The sequence below is a fragment of the Euphorbia lathyris genome, chromosome 1 (assembly GCF_963576675.1).
Source record: "Euphorbia lathyris chromosome 1, ddEupLath1.1, whole genome shotgun sequence".
Taxonomy (NCBI): domain Eukaryota; kingdom Viridiplantae; phylum Streptophyta; class Magnoliopsida; order Malpighiales; family Euphorbiaceae; genus Euphorbia; species Euphorbia lathyris.
The window spans coordinates 82,388,437-82,403,390 of record NC_088910.1 but is presented as its reverse complement, the minus strand read 5'-3'; the positions used below and the strand labels follow the sequence as shown (position 1 = coordinate 82,403,390).

Here is a 14,954-nt window from a genome sequence, read left to right as displayed (position 1 = left end):
CATCTCCCTCTATAAGTGCTCACAGCCCCGACTCTCCTATAGCCGTCACGTCCCCTCAAACTCAACTATGCCTTGGCCTTTAATGCTAAATTACGGGCGTCTTGCACCCGAATCACCATCTGTGTTCCAATCCGATCTTGGATGTTGTACCTCAATCCTTCAAGATACCTTGAAGTCTTTTGGCTTTCGGTTTCCGACAAGTTAGCCTTTGCCGAAAGCCGGAAGAACTCTGAGGTGTATTCGTGCACACTCCTAGCACCTTGAGAACAATTCAGATAGGAACTATAAATGTACTGCTCATATTCAGGTGGTAGAAACCTCTCCCGCAACATCGACTTCATTCTAAGCCAAGATCTGATCGGTTCCCTTCCTCCTCTTCTTCTCCCCTATTTCATATTATCCCACCAAACTGAAGCTCCTCCTTTCAATCGGTAAGCTACCAAACGGACTTTTCGATCCTCCGATATACCCGCATAATCAAAGAACCGTTCCACCTCTAACAACCAATCGAGAAAACCCTCTATGTCGAGCTCTCCCCCGAATGATGGTAAGTCTACTTTCAATTTGAAGGCGTCGTCCCTCTCAAAATTTCCTCCAAACCCCATTCTCACATTCGGCTCGCCTCTATATCCGCCTCTTTCATTACCCCGACCCCCATACGGGTCATTCAAACCAACATTCTCCCTCTCATAACCACCTACAACATCATTATGCACAATATCCATATTCCCGGCATGCACATGCGCGGGACCAACAACATCATTCACATGCACATCATGTCTAGGTCTATCATGCATAGCATTATCATCCATCCTAATCCCTATATTCCTAGCAATCCTAGGCATATCATAATCATCAAACAAGTCCCCATCACTATCACTATCCGCATTTCTAATGATTACGGGATTAGTCCGTCTTACCTCTTGAACCCGAGGGTCCATGGCTTGGGGTGCATAAGTTCTCCTTGGTGGTGGTGTCCGTTGTCGGTCAAGTAGAGGATGGGCTTGTTCTTCTTGCCGCTGGTGAGGCTCTCCGGTTAAAAGAGCTTGATTATTGCGGGTTATTATAGTGAGTTCTTCAAGAATGAGATGAATATCTCGGGTACTCGTGTCATGCTTCTCCTCTATCGCTCTTAGAGACTCCATGATATGCTTCACGTTGCCTTCTAGCGTCTCAACTCATTGCTCCATGGATCCGGTGGCTTCATTTGTGATACGTGGTTGAACCATTTCCGAGAAGAAGTCTCCGGAAGGAAAACGACTCGTCTCTGATACCAACTGATGTAGATTGAAATCGACTGAAGGTTTTAATCGTAAACCAACAAAGAATACAAACTTCTCTAGCTAAACTAGAAGGTTGAGTAAACCCAAGGATTGATAATCCAAGCTCCAATGGAGGCTTTTAATTTAATTCATTCAAAGTTAAGGAACATTACAAAGAGGAGGGTTTAAATACTCTCCAAAATAACAAGGATAAAGACCAAAAACCCATGAATAGGGTTTTGGGCAAAGTATGTGCCTAAGGGTAGGATGTGAAAGGAAAGAGTCCATGGTAGTTTAGTAAATAAGGGTTGGTGGCAAAACAGTAAATAAACACCAACAGTATTGGTCCCCTCTTTGTAAGAACTTGGAGGGGAAGTATTCTCTCAGAAGTCCACGCCTCGCGTGGGTCTTGGTACGCTCCACGTAACGCGGCTCCTGATCCAGGAGAGTCTTCGCGGAGGGTCTTACGCGTGGCATTCCTGGGGTCACGCCCCGCGTATTGGAGCTTCTGCTTCTGGTGACCAGGGGTGGTGAATTTCACGCGGAGCGTCTTCGGGGCTACGCCCCGCGTGCTTGCCCTCCTGGGTTGGTTTCTCCTCCGACGCTGAATCCACGCCCCGCGCTCCTGGGCGGACGCCCCGTGTTCCTGAGCTTCTGGGCAAATCTTCGAGAATTGGTTCCTTCACGCCCCACGCCTTGGCGAGTACGCCCCGCGTGCTGGGCTGGCTTTCCCGGTTTTCACTATTCTCGTCTCTTGGCTCCGGGCTCGGGCTTAGTGAAAGGATGCCCTCATCACATACTGAACTTTTTCTTGAACAAAACACCTCACTCTTTACACTGCTCTTTTCATAAGAAAAGAAATAAAGTAATAATGTTTTTATCTTCTTATCTCTCCTTCATAAAAACGCATCCGCTCAGGCCCCATCTCCTTCTTCCTAAAAGAGCTACTGCTATGGCTGAGGGGGTTTCAGCCATAGAAATCAAGGACGGAGCTCGTTGAAACCACCGCTCCTAGGGACTTTCCGATGGACCGGAGAGTCGACTGACCCTTCGCGACCCCTCTGGCTCCGCCCTTGAGCATTTGAATATTAAAAAACACATATAATAATATAAAAAAAGTTAATATTTGAACCAAAAAACTAAATTAAAAGTTCTTAGAATTCTATAGAATCACTTATATTTGGGAAAAATACTAATTTGCTTGAATGAACTATATAAAAGAATCGAGGGAGTAATTAATAAAGTTGAAGAAGTAATAATTTCTGCACAAAGTGCACCTATAAAATGCATGAAATTTGAATTGATTGGTGTGCAGGTGGGTTTGGAAGTTACACGTTTGGAATGAGTGAAATTATTGCTAAACAATCAACTGAAGCTCATGGTGCACAAAACATAAAGAACTCTTCATTAGGTTGGATGATTGGGTTTTTTTTTTTTGTTGGTAGCTTTCTTGGCCTCTTTTCTATTGTCCCTCTTCGTAAGATTATGACCATAGACTTCAAACTCACTTATCCAAATGGAACTGCTACTGTTCATCTTATCAACAACATGTATACATATCTTTTAATTAACACTCTCCCAAATCCAATATATATAAGTACCTACTAATTTCACTTTTATTAAAGGAAACAAGTTAGAGAATTGGGCAAGTTTTTCTCTTTCAACTTCTTATGGGGTTTTTTTTAGTGGTTCTTCACTGCTGGAGATGACTGTGGATTTGTTAAATTTCCTACACTTGGTCTCAAGGCCTATTAATACAAGTACATTCCTTCTCTTCTTCTTCTTCTCCTTTAATGCGAGATCGACATAGCTAATTTTATGTTTTGTGATTCAGGTTTCATTTTGATTTCTCTGCTACATATGTTGGTGTTGGCATGATTTGTCCATATATAATCAACATCCCTCTCCTTGTTGGTGCAATTCTATCATGGGGTTTAATATGGCCTCTCATTGAAACTAGAAAAGGCCATTGGTTTTCCACAGAGCTAAGTCCCAACGGCCTCCATGGCCTACAAGGTTACAAGTGTTCGTAGCCATAGCTGTGATCCTTGGTGATGGAACATACAACTTCTTCAAAGTCCTAGGCCACACTCTATTTGGTCTCTACAAACAATTAACTGTAAAAGACACCATTCTTCCAAATGCCAGTGGTTCATCTCCTGCAGATTCTACATCTGTCTCATTTGATGATAAACTTCGAACCGAATTGTTTCTTAGAGACCAAATACCATGGTTTGCTGTTAATAGCAAGTAGAGGCATCCCTAATTAGGGTGTCTCTAATAATTATAGCGAAAGAATAATGAATGAAAAAATTAACATAGGACCGAACATTCCTTGCCAAGACATGGGCTGCATCGTTCACTAATCTTGAAACAAAAACTACTGAGAATCATGAGCGAGTGCAGAGAATTATCCTAATGTCTGCAATCACGTTTCTGAATTCAGTCAGATCTTTTTTAGGTGAGTAAATTGAGTCAACTACACCTTTTGCATATGATTCAAAAATAATATGGTCATAGTTGAGTGTCTGAGCCCAAATTAAGCTTTCCTTCAGTGCCAAAGCTTCTGCTAGTTTTGCTGAAATTATACCTTCTTTGTGCAGGCTTAATCCGATCAGGAAAGAGCCTCTTTGGTCTCGGATAATAGCTCTTGCACCAAAATAACCAGCTTCGCCCCATACCGCAGCATCTACATTACATTTGACGTGTCTAGATCGTGGGCTGCTCCAGCATTGATTCCTGCAAATTTCCTGCCATTGAGATGAACCAGCAAGTGAATAACCAGTTCCGTGTTCAGTTCGTTGTGGAGCAGTGTCTAGGCGTAGGCGTAGCGGAATAATAAAATTTTATCTATTTTATCTATTTCCCTTTTCCAAGATCTGTTAATTGTTATTTAATATAAGGAATGATAGAAAGTAATACCTTTAGTGAAGAACTATCTACCGTTGCAAACGAAGTGCCCACAACTTCTTATTATCAACTCGTGAGCAACGAACGTTTTTGTTCAACACAGAAAACAAAACTAATCAGTAATCAACCTTTAAAGTATAGCAATAGCAATGATTGCCTCTAACAGAAATCGATACGAGATCAAAGATGGAGTAAGAAAACAAAGTAAATTAGCCGAGATGGTGACGGAAGGATTCCTCCTCTTCTTTCTTTTGTGTTGGCCGAATTTCCTAGGCTAGGGAGTCTATTGATAGACTTCTCAAAACCCTAGTCCTAGTTGTGTTAGGTAATTAATTAATTAAGATCTTATTCCGAATAGGATTCCTAATTAGATAATTAAATAATCAATTTACTATCATCTAAATAATAACTAATTATATCTAGATAATAATTATTAATCAAATTAATAATTAATTAATGTTAGGGATAATTAATTAGAATTTCAATCACATAAAAAAAACTTCTAATTAATATTATCAGATAATCCTTTAATTTAATTCATAACCATAATCAAATTATAACTATTAATCAAATTAATTTATCCCCTAATTAATATACAAATTTCGGCCCCATATATACATGTCTCACTAATTACATTTTCGTCCTCCGATTCCAAGTCCCATATGCGATCCATTAGGTTCTTTATTGCCACTAGCCGTATATATCCTTTGAAATTATTCATCACGATTAATTCCAACATATATATAACGGAATACCGTCGCGAGCTGTTACTAGCAGAACCTATGATATTCCCCCAGAGCAATTAAGAAGTCAGGTTGATAACTGACGTTAACCTTTCTGCATTAGGTACAATATAATATGATCCTTCATCAACTATATCTTGTCGGTCAATTTCTTATAACCATGGAACGTGTCAAGGTTACATCTAACGAAGAGTCTGGTTTTACTTGTACAGGTTGAATTCACTCTGAAAAGATAAGTTAAGTGAAATGTTCATTTCTACTCTTAACTCTATCACCTTGCAAGGATTTCAGTCAATTCACCACAAGCGGCCATTTGGATATATCTCCCACTTATCGGGAGTGACAAATGCTCAATATGACATTAACTATTCTGCAATTACTTTGTGTGATACCCAACCATACTCTCACACACCCCAGGCTCTCACCTGTTGGATCGTGCTCGCACAGAATCAAAGTATCAGACTCCATAATCCAGAATCACTAATTAACGAATGTTTGAGTCTGAGGATTAGTTATACCTACTAATACCAATGAGATGAACAGTTGACACATTAGATAAATCAATCCATTCTGTTATCTCAAGTCGGGTCCCATCCTAATGAACTCCTTCACCGGATCCATGTAACTGTCTAGATATCTGAATATCTAAAGCTTGTGAGATCAGCTTTCTGTCTCGACAGAAAACACTGTTACATGCAAGTCTCAACAGTAATATGTCAACCTCTATAACATATTACTTGACTTGGGTTAACTTTAAGTCTATTGGTCTTATTATAAAGTACAGTCTCACTTCATGCTTGTATGAACACTTTATAACTACTTAAATAAACTTAGGGTTACTTTCTTTATGAAAGATTTGTGTCTTTATATATAGTTACATTTTAATGCTATATATCTGATTAAACAAATGATCAAATAAACAATTTATTCATTAATATTAATATCCTAAAACAATTGTCTTTAGGACACTAAACTCCAACATTCTCCCACTTGGACTAAAGCCAATTGTTTCTGAAACTAATACCAAAAGAACTAAGATGTTTATCGTGAGCTCTTTGTGGTAATGGCTTGGTCAACGAATCTGCAACGTTGTCCTCAGTAGGCACCTTTTCTATTCTCACATCTCCACTGGCTATGATCTCCCTAATGAGATTATATCGCTTGAGATAATGTTTGGATGCATTATGAGACCGTGGTTCCTTTGCTTGTGCAATAGCTCCATTGTTATCACCGTACAGAGTAATGGGATACACAATGTCAGGCACCACTCCTAGTTCTGTTATGAACTTCCTAATCCAAACAGCCTCCTTTACCGCTTCTGCAGCTGCGATGTACTCTGATTCAGTCGACGAGAAAGCAACACTTCCTTGCTTGGAACTCTTCCAATTGACTGAGCCTCCATTCAGGATAAACTGGTATCCTGATTGGGATCTATAATCATTTTCATCAATCAGATGACTAGCATCTGAATATCCTTCAATTTTCAATTCTCCGTGTCCATATATGAGGAACATGTCTTTAGTTCTTCTAAGATACTTAAGAATGTTCTTGACAGCAATCCAGTGATCAAATCCTGGATTCCCTTGATATCGGCTCGTCATACTCAATGCGAACGCCACATCAGGTCTAGTGCAAAGCATGGCATACATGATCGAACCAACCGCACTAGAGTAAGGAAATACAGCCATGCATTTCTTATCATTGTCCGTTTTAGGACACTGATCATTTGATAACTTGACACCATGGACCATTGGCAAGTTACCCCTTTTCGATTCATGCATGTCAAAACGCTTTAGGACTTTGTCAATACATGTAGACTGGGATAGTCCAAGCAGCCTTTTCGATCTATCCCGATAGATCTTAATCCCCAAGATATAAGCTGTTTCTCCCAAGTCTTTCATGAAGAAATTACCTGATAACCAAACTTTTACTGTTTGCAACATCGTTTCCCATAAGTAGTATATCATCAACATATATTACTAAGAAAACGACTGAGCTCCCACTTGTCTTCTTGTAAACACAAGCCTCTTCAGAGTTTTGTTCGAAACCAAATTGTTTTATGGTTTCATCAAAACGCTTGTTCCAGCTTCTAGATGCTTGCTTAAGTCCATAAATGGACCTTTGAAGTTTGCAGACCTTGGTTGCATCCTTCGATGTGAAACCTTCAGGTTGCATCATGTATACGTCCTCAAGCAGGTTTCCATTTAGGAAAGTTATTTTCACATCCATTTGCCAAATCTCATAGTCAAAATGAGCGGCAATTGCAAGCAATATTTTGATGGATTTGAACATGGCAACTAGAGAGAAAGTCTCGTCATAGTGAACTCCTTGCTTTTGACGATATCCTTCCGCTACTAACCTAGCTTTGTAGGTACTAACCTTTCCATCCATGTCCGTCTTCTTTTTAAAGATCCACACTTTTTAATTTGACATTTTAATTTAACTATTAATAGGTCAATATGTTAATAATGAAATTTAAAATTCTCACATGATCCAAAATACATAATAAAAAAAAAATATAATAAAGTCATAATGTAATCCATCCTTCAAACTCCTTAGAAAAAATCTTTTGGAGCAAGGACGATTCAACAACATGCTTTTCTTTAACATCCTTTTCTTGTTCATTTTCTACTTGAGCAATCTTTTGGCATTCCCGCAAAGCTAAAAGTTCAGCCATTGACCCAATTCCTTCATTCCTTCATAGTTAAAATTCCCATGAAAATTATGATGTGTTTGTTGCTTTGGTATTGCTCACCAATCTACGATATCAACATGAACTGGAAGATGCTGCCATTCCCATGAATCCGTCTTCCAGCACACTGAAATGAGAGTAATATTGGATACAATTAAATTCTTCTCTTTTCACTAACAATTGCATACAGTTCAAAACATGTCTCTGCTATAAAATACACTATATTGATGATAAAAAGGACATCCAGATCAAAAATATAAAACAAAATATTATTCTTTTCTTTGATTATATTCTGACCCGGCTCAAAATTATCCGAGAACTTATCAGATATGGACTTGCTAACTAAAATCCTTGATCCCTCGACTATTATATCAGTAAAGAAATAGAAGTAAGAGTTAAAAGAATCCATTTAAGCCATACGCATCAAATGAAATTAAATTGCAAGAAACAAAGAAATGATCTCACATTGGGTTTTGTTTAATTGAACTGAAACACTGAGATAACACAACTCTGACAAAAAAAAAAGCAGCAGAAAATGGTCTTAATTAGAACAGCTAAATAGTGCTGAAAAATATGGGTTATTAATAAAATTATTAAAAAAAATTGAATTGTCGTTTCAATTTCTGTTCTCTTGGAGTTCAATGGGAGAGACCATGTAAAATGTAATTAAAGTTGATTAAAAATTAACTTCTTACAATTGATCTAGAGTCGAGTTGATAGTTGGAATAGCATCAATATGATCCTCTTCATCCTGTGGAATAGGTACATGTGAGCATAACATATATAGAATCTACACATACAAAAACAAGTATGTTACCTTGCCTGTAAATCAAATACGAAGAGCTCATGAGCAGCTCGTGCATACACATATATGTAGAAATTACACATATAATTAGAATACTTAACCACAAATATTCACCATAAATTTCTGAAAAACTAACCAATTAGCAAAAAAAATCATATCAGATCTTGGCTTAGTTGTTCCTTTCATTAGATTGATCAGGATTAGTGCTGTACTTTTTAAATAATGGTTTTCCATTATAGGTAGCCAACCAAAACAATATTCGTGAAGGCCCACAAACATGGAATAACTTATAAGAGATATGGAACAACAAAGATACCTTTTGCTAAAATGAGTAAATCAGTTGAATATGGAAGCAAAACAACTCCAATACCTGTATCAAAAAGCCTAACGTTTCGATTAGCAGCATCTTCTTAGATCTGCACATAACAAACAGAACTGAAGTGGATCGAAACTAACCTATAAACCCAAAAATAAAAACAGCAAATAACATAAGAAATCACCTTTGAAGCCACAAAACGATTGAATGTATGTACATGATAAGAATATTTAACAAAAATCCATCAAAAGAAGAAAGAAAACATGATAGAAGTAAACGAGCCTATATCTGAAGACAATAAATGGAAATGAAGCGGATCGAAGTTCTGGAAAGGAAGGGAAATGAAAATAATGACCCAAGCAGACGAAAATAATGACCCAAAACTATGACTTCCCACTTTTGACCTGGGAAGGTAAAAATTCACTAGATGTTAGACTTCCCAAAACTATTAATGATTGAAATTAGATTGTTTTCTATATCTTAAATTTTGATAATATCAACAAAATAGACATACAGGTATAATGAACCTAAAATAGAAGAGTAATACCTCCCTATTTAATTCGAAAAATTAATATTCGAAGCAATAAAATTAATGGCTGTAAATGGAAGCAGCCATGCTGCCTTCCGATAGGCAGCAATTAAGCAATATGTGATAAGAAAAAGCTACTGCTTTTCTATAGACAACATGTAAAAGGAGGGGATGAAATTCTAACATAGAAATGAAAGATTCTTATACATTAGTGTGATAGAATAAAAAAGAGCCAACGGAATTCTAATAGGAAGTACTTTTCTCATTTCAGTAAGCATGAAAAAAGTGACATCTAACTCTTGATCTATCTCAAGTAAATGATATTATATATATCAGAAAACTTAATTATATTTCTTCACAATTACTAATATTAGCTAGGAAGGCACAAAAGTTAGAAAACATAATAAAATACACGGTATAAATGCAATCATACTTCTTGAACCTTGGGAAAAAAAAAGAAGGGTTGTAGCAGGCAGGCATATCTAACTTGCTTTCCTCATTTTATAAAAAAAAAACAATCAGCTAGTGTAAAGCATGTTCTAGTGAAAACAAGAATCAAAATTGAAATGAACCCTTTTCATAATAAAACATGGCTCTAATTAACAGCAACATTCGCACTAATATTTTGTAAATGGAATAATTTCATACTCCATTAACAGCTGACCAGACAGAAGAAGTTCATTTTACGTTAATTTAGTCATTTAACTACTTATACTAGTTGAACCATAATAAAAATGATTTTATTATGTCATGTTTCAAGGCTGACCGAATTCAACAATTAATAAGGGCTGACGGAACATAGCGGTTTGGTTATGTCACATTCTAATAGAATCTTCACATCAATCCATGTGTGAGCTTATATAATACTTCTTTTTCACAGGAAAAACTAAACTTGTTAAAAAATTAGGATACTTTGTGAGATTCATATAAATGATATTGTACATATCCAAAAACTTAATTCTATTTCTTGATAGTTACTAATATTAGCTAGGAAGGCAAAAAAAAAGTTAGAAAACATAATAAAATACAAGGTACAAATTCAATCATAATTCTTGAACCTAGGAAAAAAGAAGATTTGTATCAGGCGTATCTAAGTTGTGATAGCAAGAGTAAATGCAATCCTATCACACACATTTACCATAAAATGCAATTAAAAATTTGCATCATGTATATTCTATATGCAATTCTAAAGCATTAATTAGAAAGAAAATGACTTAAACCAGCATCATTTATACAATTTAAAATCAGAAAACTGAATCTACCATGAATTTTGCATAAATGCAAACTGATTCAAACACAAATCAGCAAATCAAATTGTTAATATGATATCCTAAATCCTAAATCGACATAGAACCTAAGAAAACTGCTTACAATCTATCATGAATTTTGCATAAATGCAAAACTGATTCAAACACAAATCAGCAAACCAATTTGTTAATATGATATCCTAAATCCTAAATCCACATAGAACCCATATGAATCATAAATCCACCATAGTAAAGCTACACAAATAACCCATATGAATCCTAAATCAATAAGGTAACAAAAAATAATTGTGACTTACCTTAGGTTAAGCTTCAAGTCGAGCCTCAAGAAATAAGCCAATCGCAAACAAGTCGAGCTCAACAGAGGCTAGAATCGCAGAGTAAAGGGGATTTAGGGATTGGGGGTTTAGGAAATGAACGATTTCAGAGAAACAAAGCGAACGATTTAGGGATTAGGTTGAGCTTTTCTTAGGGATTTAGGAAATGAAGCAATAATGGTTTAAGGATTTTAGCGATTTCGAGCTTCAAGAAACGCAAAGGGTTTTAGTTTGAGAGAGAAATTTTTTACTGTGTGTTTTATTGGGGAAACCAAAATTTTAGCTCATTTTAGGGGGAAATAAAATATTTGCTCCCTCCATAATTTCACAAGTACAAAAGTGATCCCTCTTAAATCATTTTTGTTTTCTATGATTTTTTTTGGATAGGGTGTAAAAATACCCTAACGTTTATAGTCAGGAGCAATTTTACCCCAACGTCTAAAATGATACAATTTTATCCCTAACGTTGGCAGCCAAGAGCAATTTTACCCCTACCGAACTAATAAATATAAAAAAACATTCTATTACTAAATCACAAAAAATATGAAATATTTTTTTCCAAAACGAACTGATATGCAATTGGTGCAGAATAAGGAACAAAATATCTGTGTTTTACAATAATATCTGAAATTGATCAAACTTGTCAACGTTAGGGGTAAAATTGCTCTTGCCTGCCAACGTTAGGGGTAAAATTGCCCCATTTTAGACGTTAGGGGTAAAATTGCTCCTGATTGTAAACGTTAGGGGTATTTTTGCACTTTATCCTTTTTTTATTGCATAAAACTCATTTAGCTCCCCATACTAAAGCTTTAAAATCAATTAGGATCTTAAACTATCAAAATAATTAATTAGGTCCCTAAACTAAACAAAAATGATCAATTAAGTCATCATCCTAAGCAAAAACTATCAATTGAATCCTCATAATAGTTTAAGAGGTCAAATGAGTTTTTTTTAATTCTAAGAAATTCAAAACGGTGTCATTTTGCCTCTATTAGAATGAAGAAAAATGATTTATATAAAAAGTGTTTCAATTTTGGCGCATCATTTGCAACACTTGGTAATTAGTGTTTCAAAATATCAGAGTTATGTAAGTTTGATATGTCATTTGCAACATTTTATAAACCATGTTGCAAAAGATCCAATTAATTCATAAATTGTGCAACACATTAGAGGCAACACATGTATTTTGCATTGCAACAGACCATCTACGGTGTAGTGCCCAGAGCAATTAAGAAGTCGGGTTGTTAACTGACGTTAACCTCTGCATTAGGTACAGTATAATACGATCCTTCATCAACTATATCATGTCGGTCAATTCCTTATAACCATGGAACGTGTCAAGGTTACATATAACGAAGAGTCCGGTTTTACTTGTACAGGTTGAATTCACTCTGAAAAGATAAGTTAAGTGAAATGTTCATTTCTACTCTTAACTCTATCACCTTGCAAGGATTTCAGTCAATTCACCATAAGCGGCCATTTGGATATATCTCCCACTTATCGGGAGTGACGAATGCTCAATCTGACATTAACTATTCTGTAATTACTTTGTGTGATACCCAACCCTGCTTTCACACACCCCAGGCTCTCACCTATTGGATCGTGCTCGCACAGAATCAAAGTATCAGACTCCATAATCCAGAATCACTAATTAACGAATGTTTGAGTCTGAGGATTAGTTATACCTACTAATACCAATGAGATGAACAGTTGACACATTAGATAAATCAATCCATTCTGTTATCTCAAGTCGTGTCCCAATCCTAATGAACTCCTTCACTGGATCTATGTAACTGTCTAGATATCTGAATATCTAAATCTTGTGAGATCAGCTTTCTATCTCGACAGAAAACACTGTTACATGCAAGTCTCAACAGTAATATGCCAACCCCTATAACATATTACTTGACTTGGGTTAACTTTAAGTCTATTGGTCTTATTATAAAGTACAGTCTCATTTTATGCTTGTATGAACACTTTATAACTACTTAAATAAACTTAGGGTTACTTTCTTTATGAAAGATTTGTGCCTTTATATATAGTTACATTTTAATGCTATATATCCGATTAAACAAATGATCAAATAAACAATTTATTCATTAATATTAATATCCTAAAACAATTGTCTTTAGGACACTACACTCCAACACATTTGACGTGTCTAGATGGTGGGCTGCTCCAGCATTGATTCCTGCAGATTTCCTGCCATCGAGATGAACCAGCAAGTGAATAACCAGTTCCGCGTTCAGTTCGTTGTGGAGTAGTGTCTGCAGTGGTAGACGTCGCCGATGCTAGCCCCTGAACAACACCCTGTTGACTACTTGACGGGCCTGATATATAGGTTGTAATGTGTTGCTGCCCAGGAGTATCAGCAGAATCCGATTGCTGTCCCACTTGCGCCAACGGCCACCGTGGTGACGTTTCTTTGTGAGATTGCAGTTGCTGGTGTAGATCATGTCCGCTCTGCTGAACACTTGAGGTTGTAGGCATGGAGAACGTACAGCTGCTTGCACCCGGGACATTAGGGCTCTTAGTTCCTTATTGCACTGGCCTACTCGGTGCTGCTTCAGATTCAGTAACACCTCAGCGTCATCGCCAACAACATCTTCAGCAACAGCAACACAAGCCGCATCAGTACCTGCAGAAATAAGAGAAGATGAAAAATGTGATAGTAACGCACCCCGCGTTTGCTCCATCACCATCCTCTTCGCTTCCAACCATTCTTCAACAAAATGCATTGTTGAGGTTATGCAATCTCTCAGGTTTCGCTTATTCTGGTTCCACAGCACATTATTTCTCGTTTGCCAAATCGACCAGAGAGCAATAACACTTTTCTTGAAGCTATCAGTGTCCATGTTAGCGCAAGATTGGAGAAACCAATCCCCAATGTAATCCCATTCAGCTCCAGGTGGTTCCAGGCCCACAACCTTCCAGCATTGTTGTGCATAGGTACATCCAGAAAATAGGTGCCAACCATATTCCACATCATTGGGGCATAACAAGCATGCAATTGGTATAGCCAAGTGACGATTAGCAAGGTGAGTCCTTAATGGTAATATTCCTGAAGCAAATTTCCACAAAAAAGCTTGAGTTTAGGAGGGAGCTCATGTTTCCACAACTTCATCCACCCAATTCGGTCTCTCCCAGTTTCCCGCCTTGCTGCCAACAACCTATACCCTGACTTAGAGGAATACATACCATTGCTTGTGAAGTGCCAGATCAATCTATCTGGTCTACTTGGTGATGGAATAACCATCTTTAAAATGATCTCAACCAACTCGGCATCAAAATAATGGTTTAGCTTCCCTCTATCCCAAATTCTAGTACCTGGGATGAAAAGGTCTTTCACCCTTATCTCCTTAGTGGTCGCCTCACCACCATTACCAATAACAAGTCTGTCATCTTTCCAAATCCAAGTATCCATGTGAATGGCAACCTGATCACCCAAACCAACATATCACCTCAATCCAGCTCTCAGAATATCAACTGAGCTCCACACACTCCTCCAAACAAAACTAGGATTAGTGCCTAATTTGGCAGAAAGAAAATTCCCTTTAGGAAATTATTTAGCTTCGAACATGCTTTTTTATTGAATAAAATTAAAATATATGTTTTGATTTTATTTCATGAGGAAACTGGTTTTTGATTCTACTTGTTCACATTTCATTTATAAAGGTTTTACTGTACATATAATTTGATAATCGAATTAGTATTTCTCAATTTATTGATAAATGTAATATTTAAATTAATAGTGATAATTAAACAAGGAAGGATCATTAGAGCTTAAGTATAGATGATTGAAATTGAAATGTTAAAATAATTAATGGAGCGTTTATATGATGTAATCGATTAACGAAATAATATATTCAATAGACAAATCTAGATTAGCGATTAAAAATAAAAATAAAATGTGATAAAAAATTAGTTTAGAACATTTAAGGACAGGCTTCTTACTAATTCGGATAGGCACAGAAGGCACTTGGCTGATTCTAGAGCTTGCAGTAGATGCAGAGGCCATGTTGAGACTTTGTGCCATGCTCTTAGAGATTGCTCTAATAGTAAAGAGGTTTGGAGGAAAATTCTCCCACACCATATTTTCTCTTCCTTCATGGCAC

The 14,954-nt window shown here is 36.8% G+C and overlaps 2 long non-coding RNA genes across 3 annotated transcripts; one reads left to right on the top strand and one right to left on the bottom strand.

The window, feature by feature from the left end:
- The first annotated feature begins 2,886 nt into the window (after positions 1–2,886).
- On the top strand, positions 2,887–4,124 carry LOC136210837 (uncharacterized). Its single transcript, XR_010678235.1, has 3 exons — positions 2,887–3,022; positions 3,097–3,723; positions 3,866–4,124. It is a non-coding gene; the product is annotated as an uncharacterized lncRNA (long non-coding RNA).
- A 3,214-nt stretch (positions 4,125–7,338) lies between these two features.
- On the bottom strand, positions 7,339–11,108 carry LOC136203601 (uncharacterized). Of its 2 annotated transcripts, XR_010674917.1 has the most exons (5): positions 10,822–11,108; positions 8,783–8,828; positions 8,303–8,358; positions 8,073–8,117; positions 7,339–7,734 (listed from the first exon to the last, which is right to left on the bottom strand). It is a non-coding gene; the product is annotated as an uncharacterized lncRNA (long non-coding RNA). The 2 variants fall into 2 exon arrangements; XR_010674916.1 differs by lacking the exon at positions 8,073–8,117 and having other exon boundaries at positions 7,341–7,734; positions 10,822–11,106.
- Between the last annotated feature and the right edge of the window lie 3,846 nt (positions 11,109–14,954).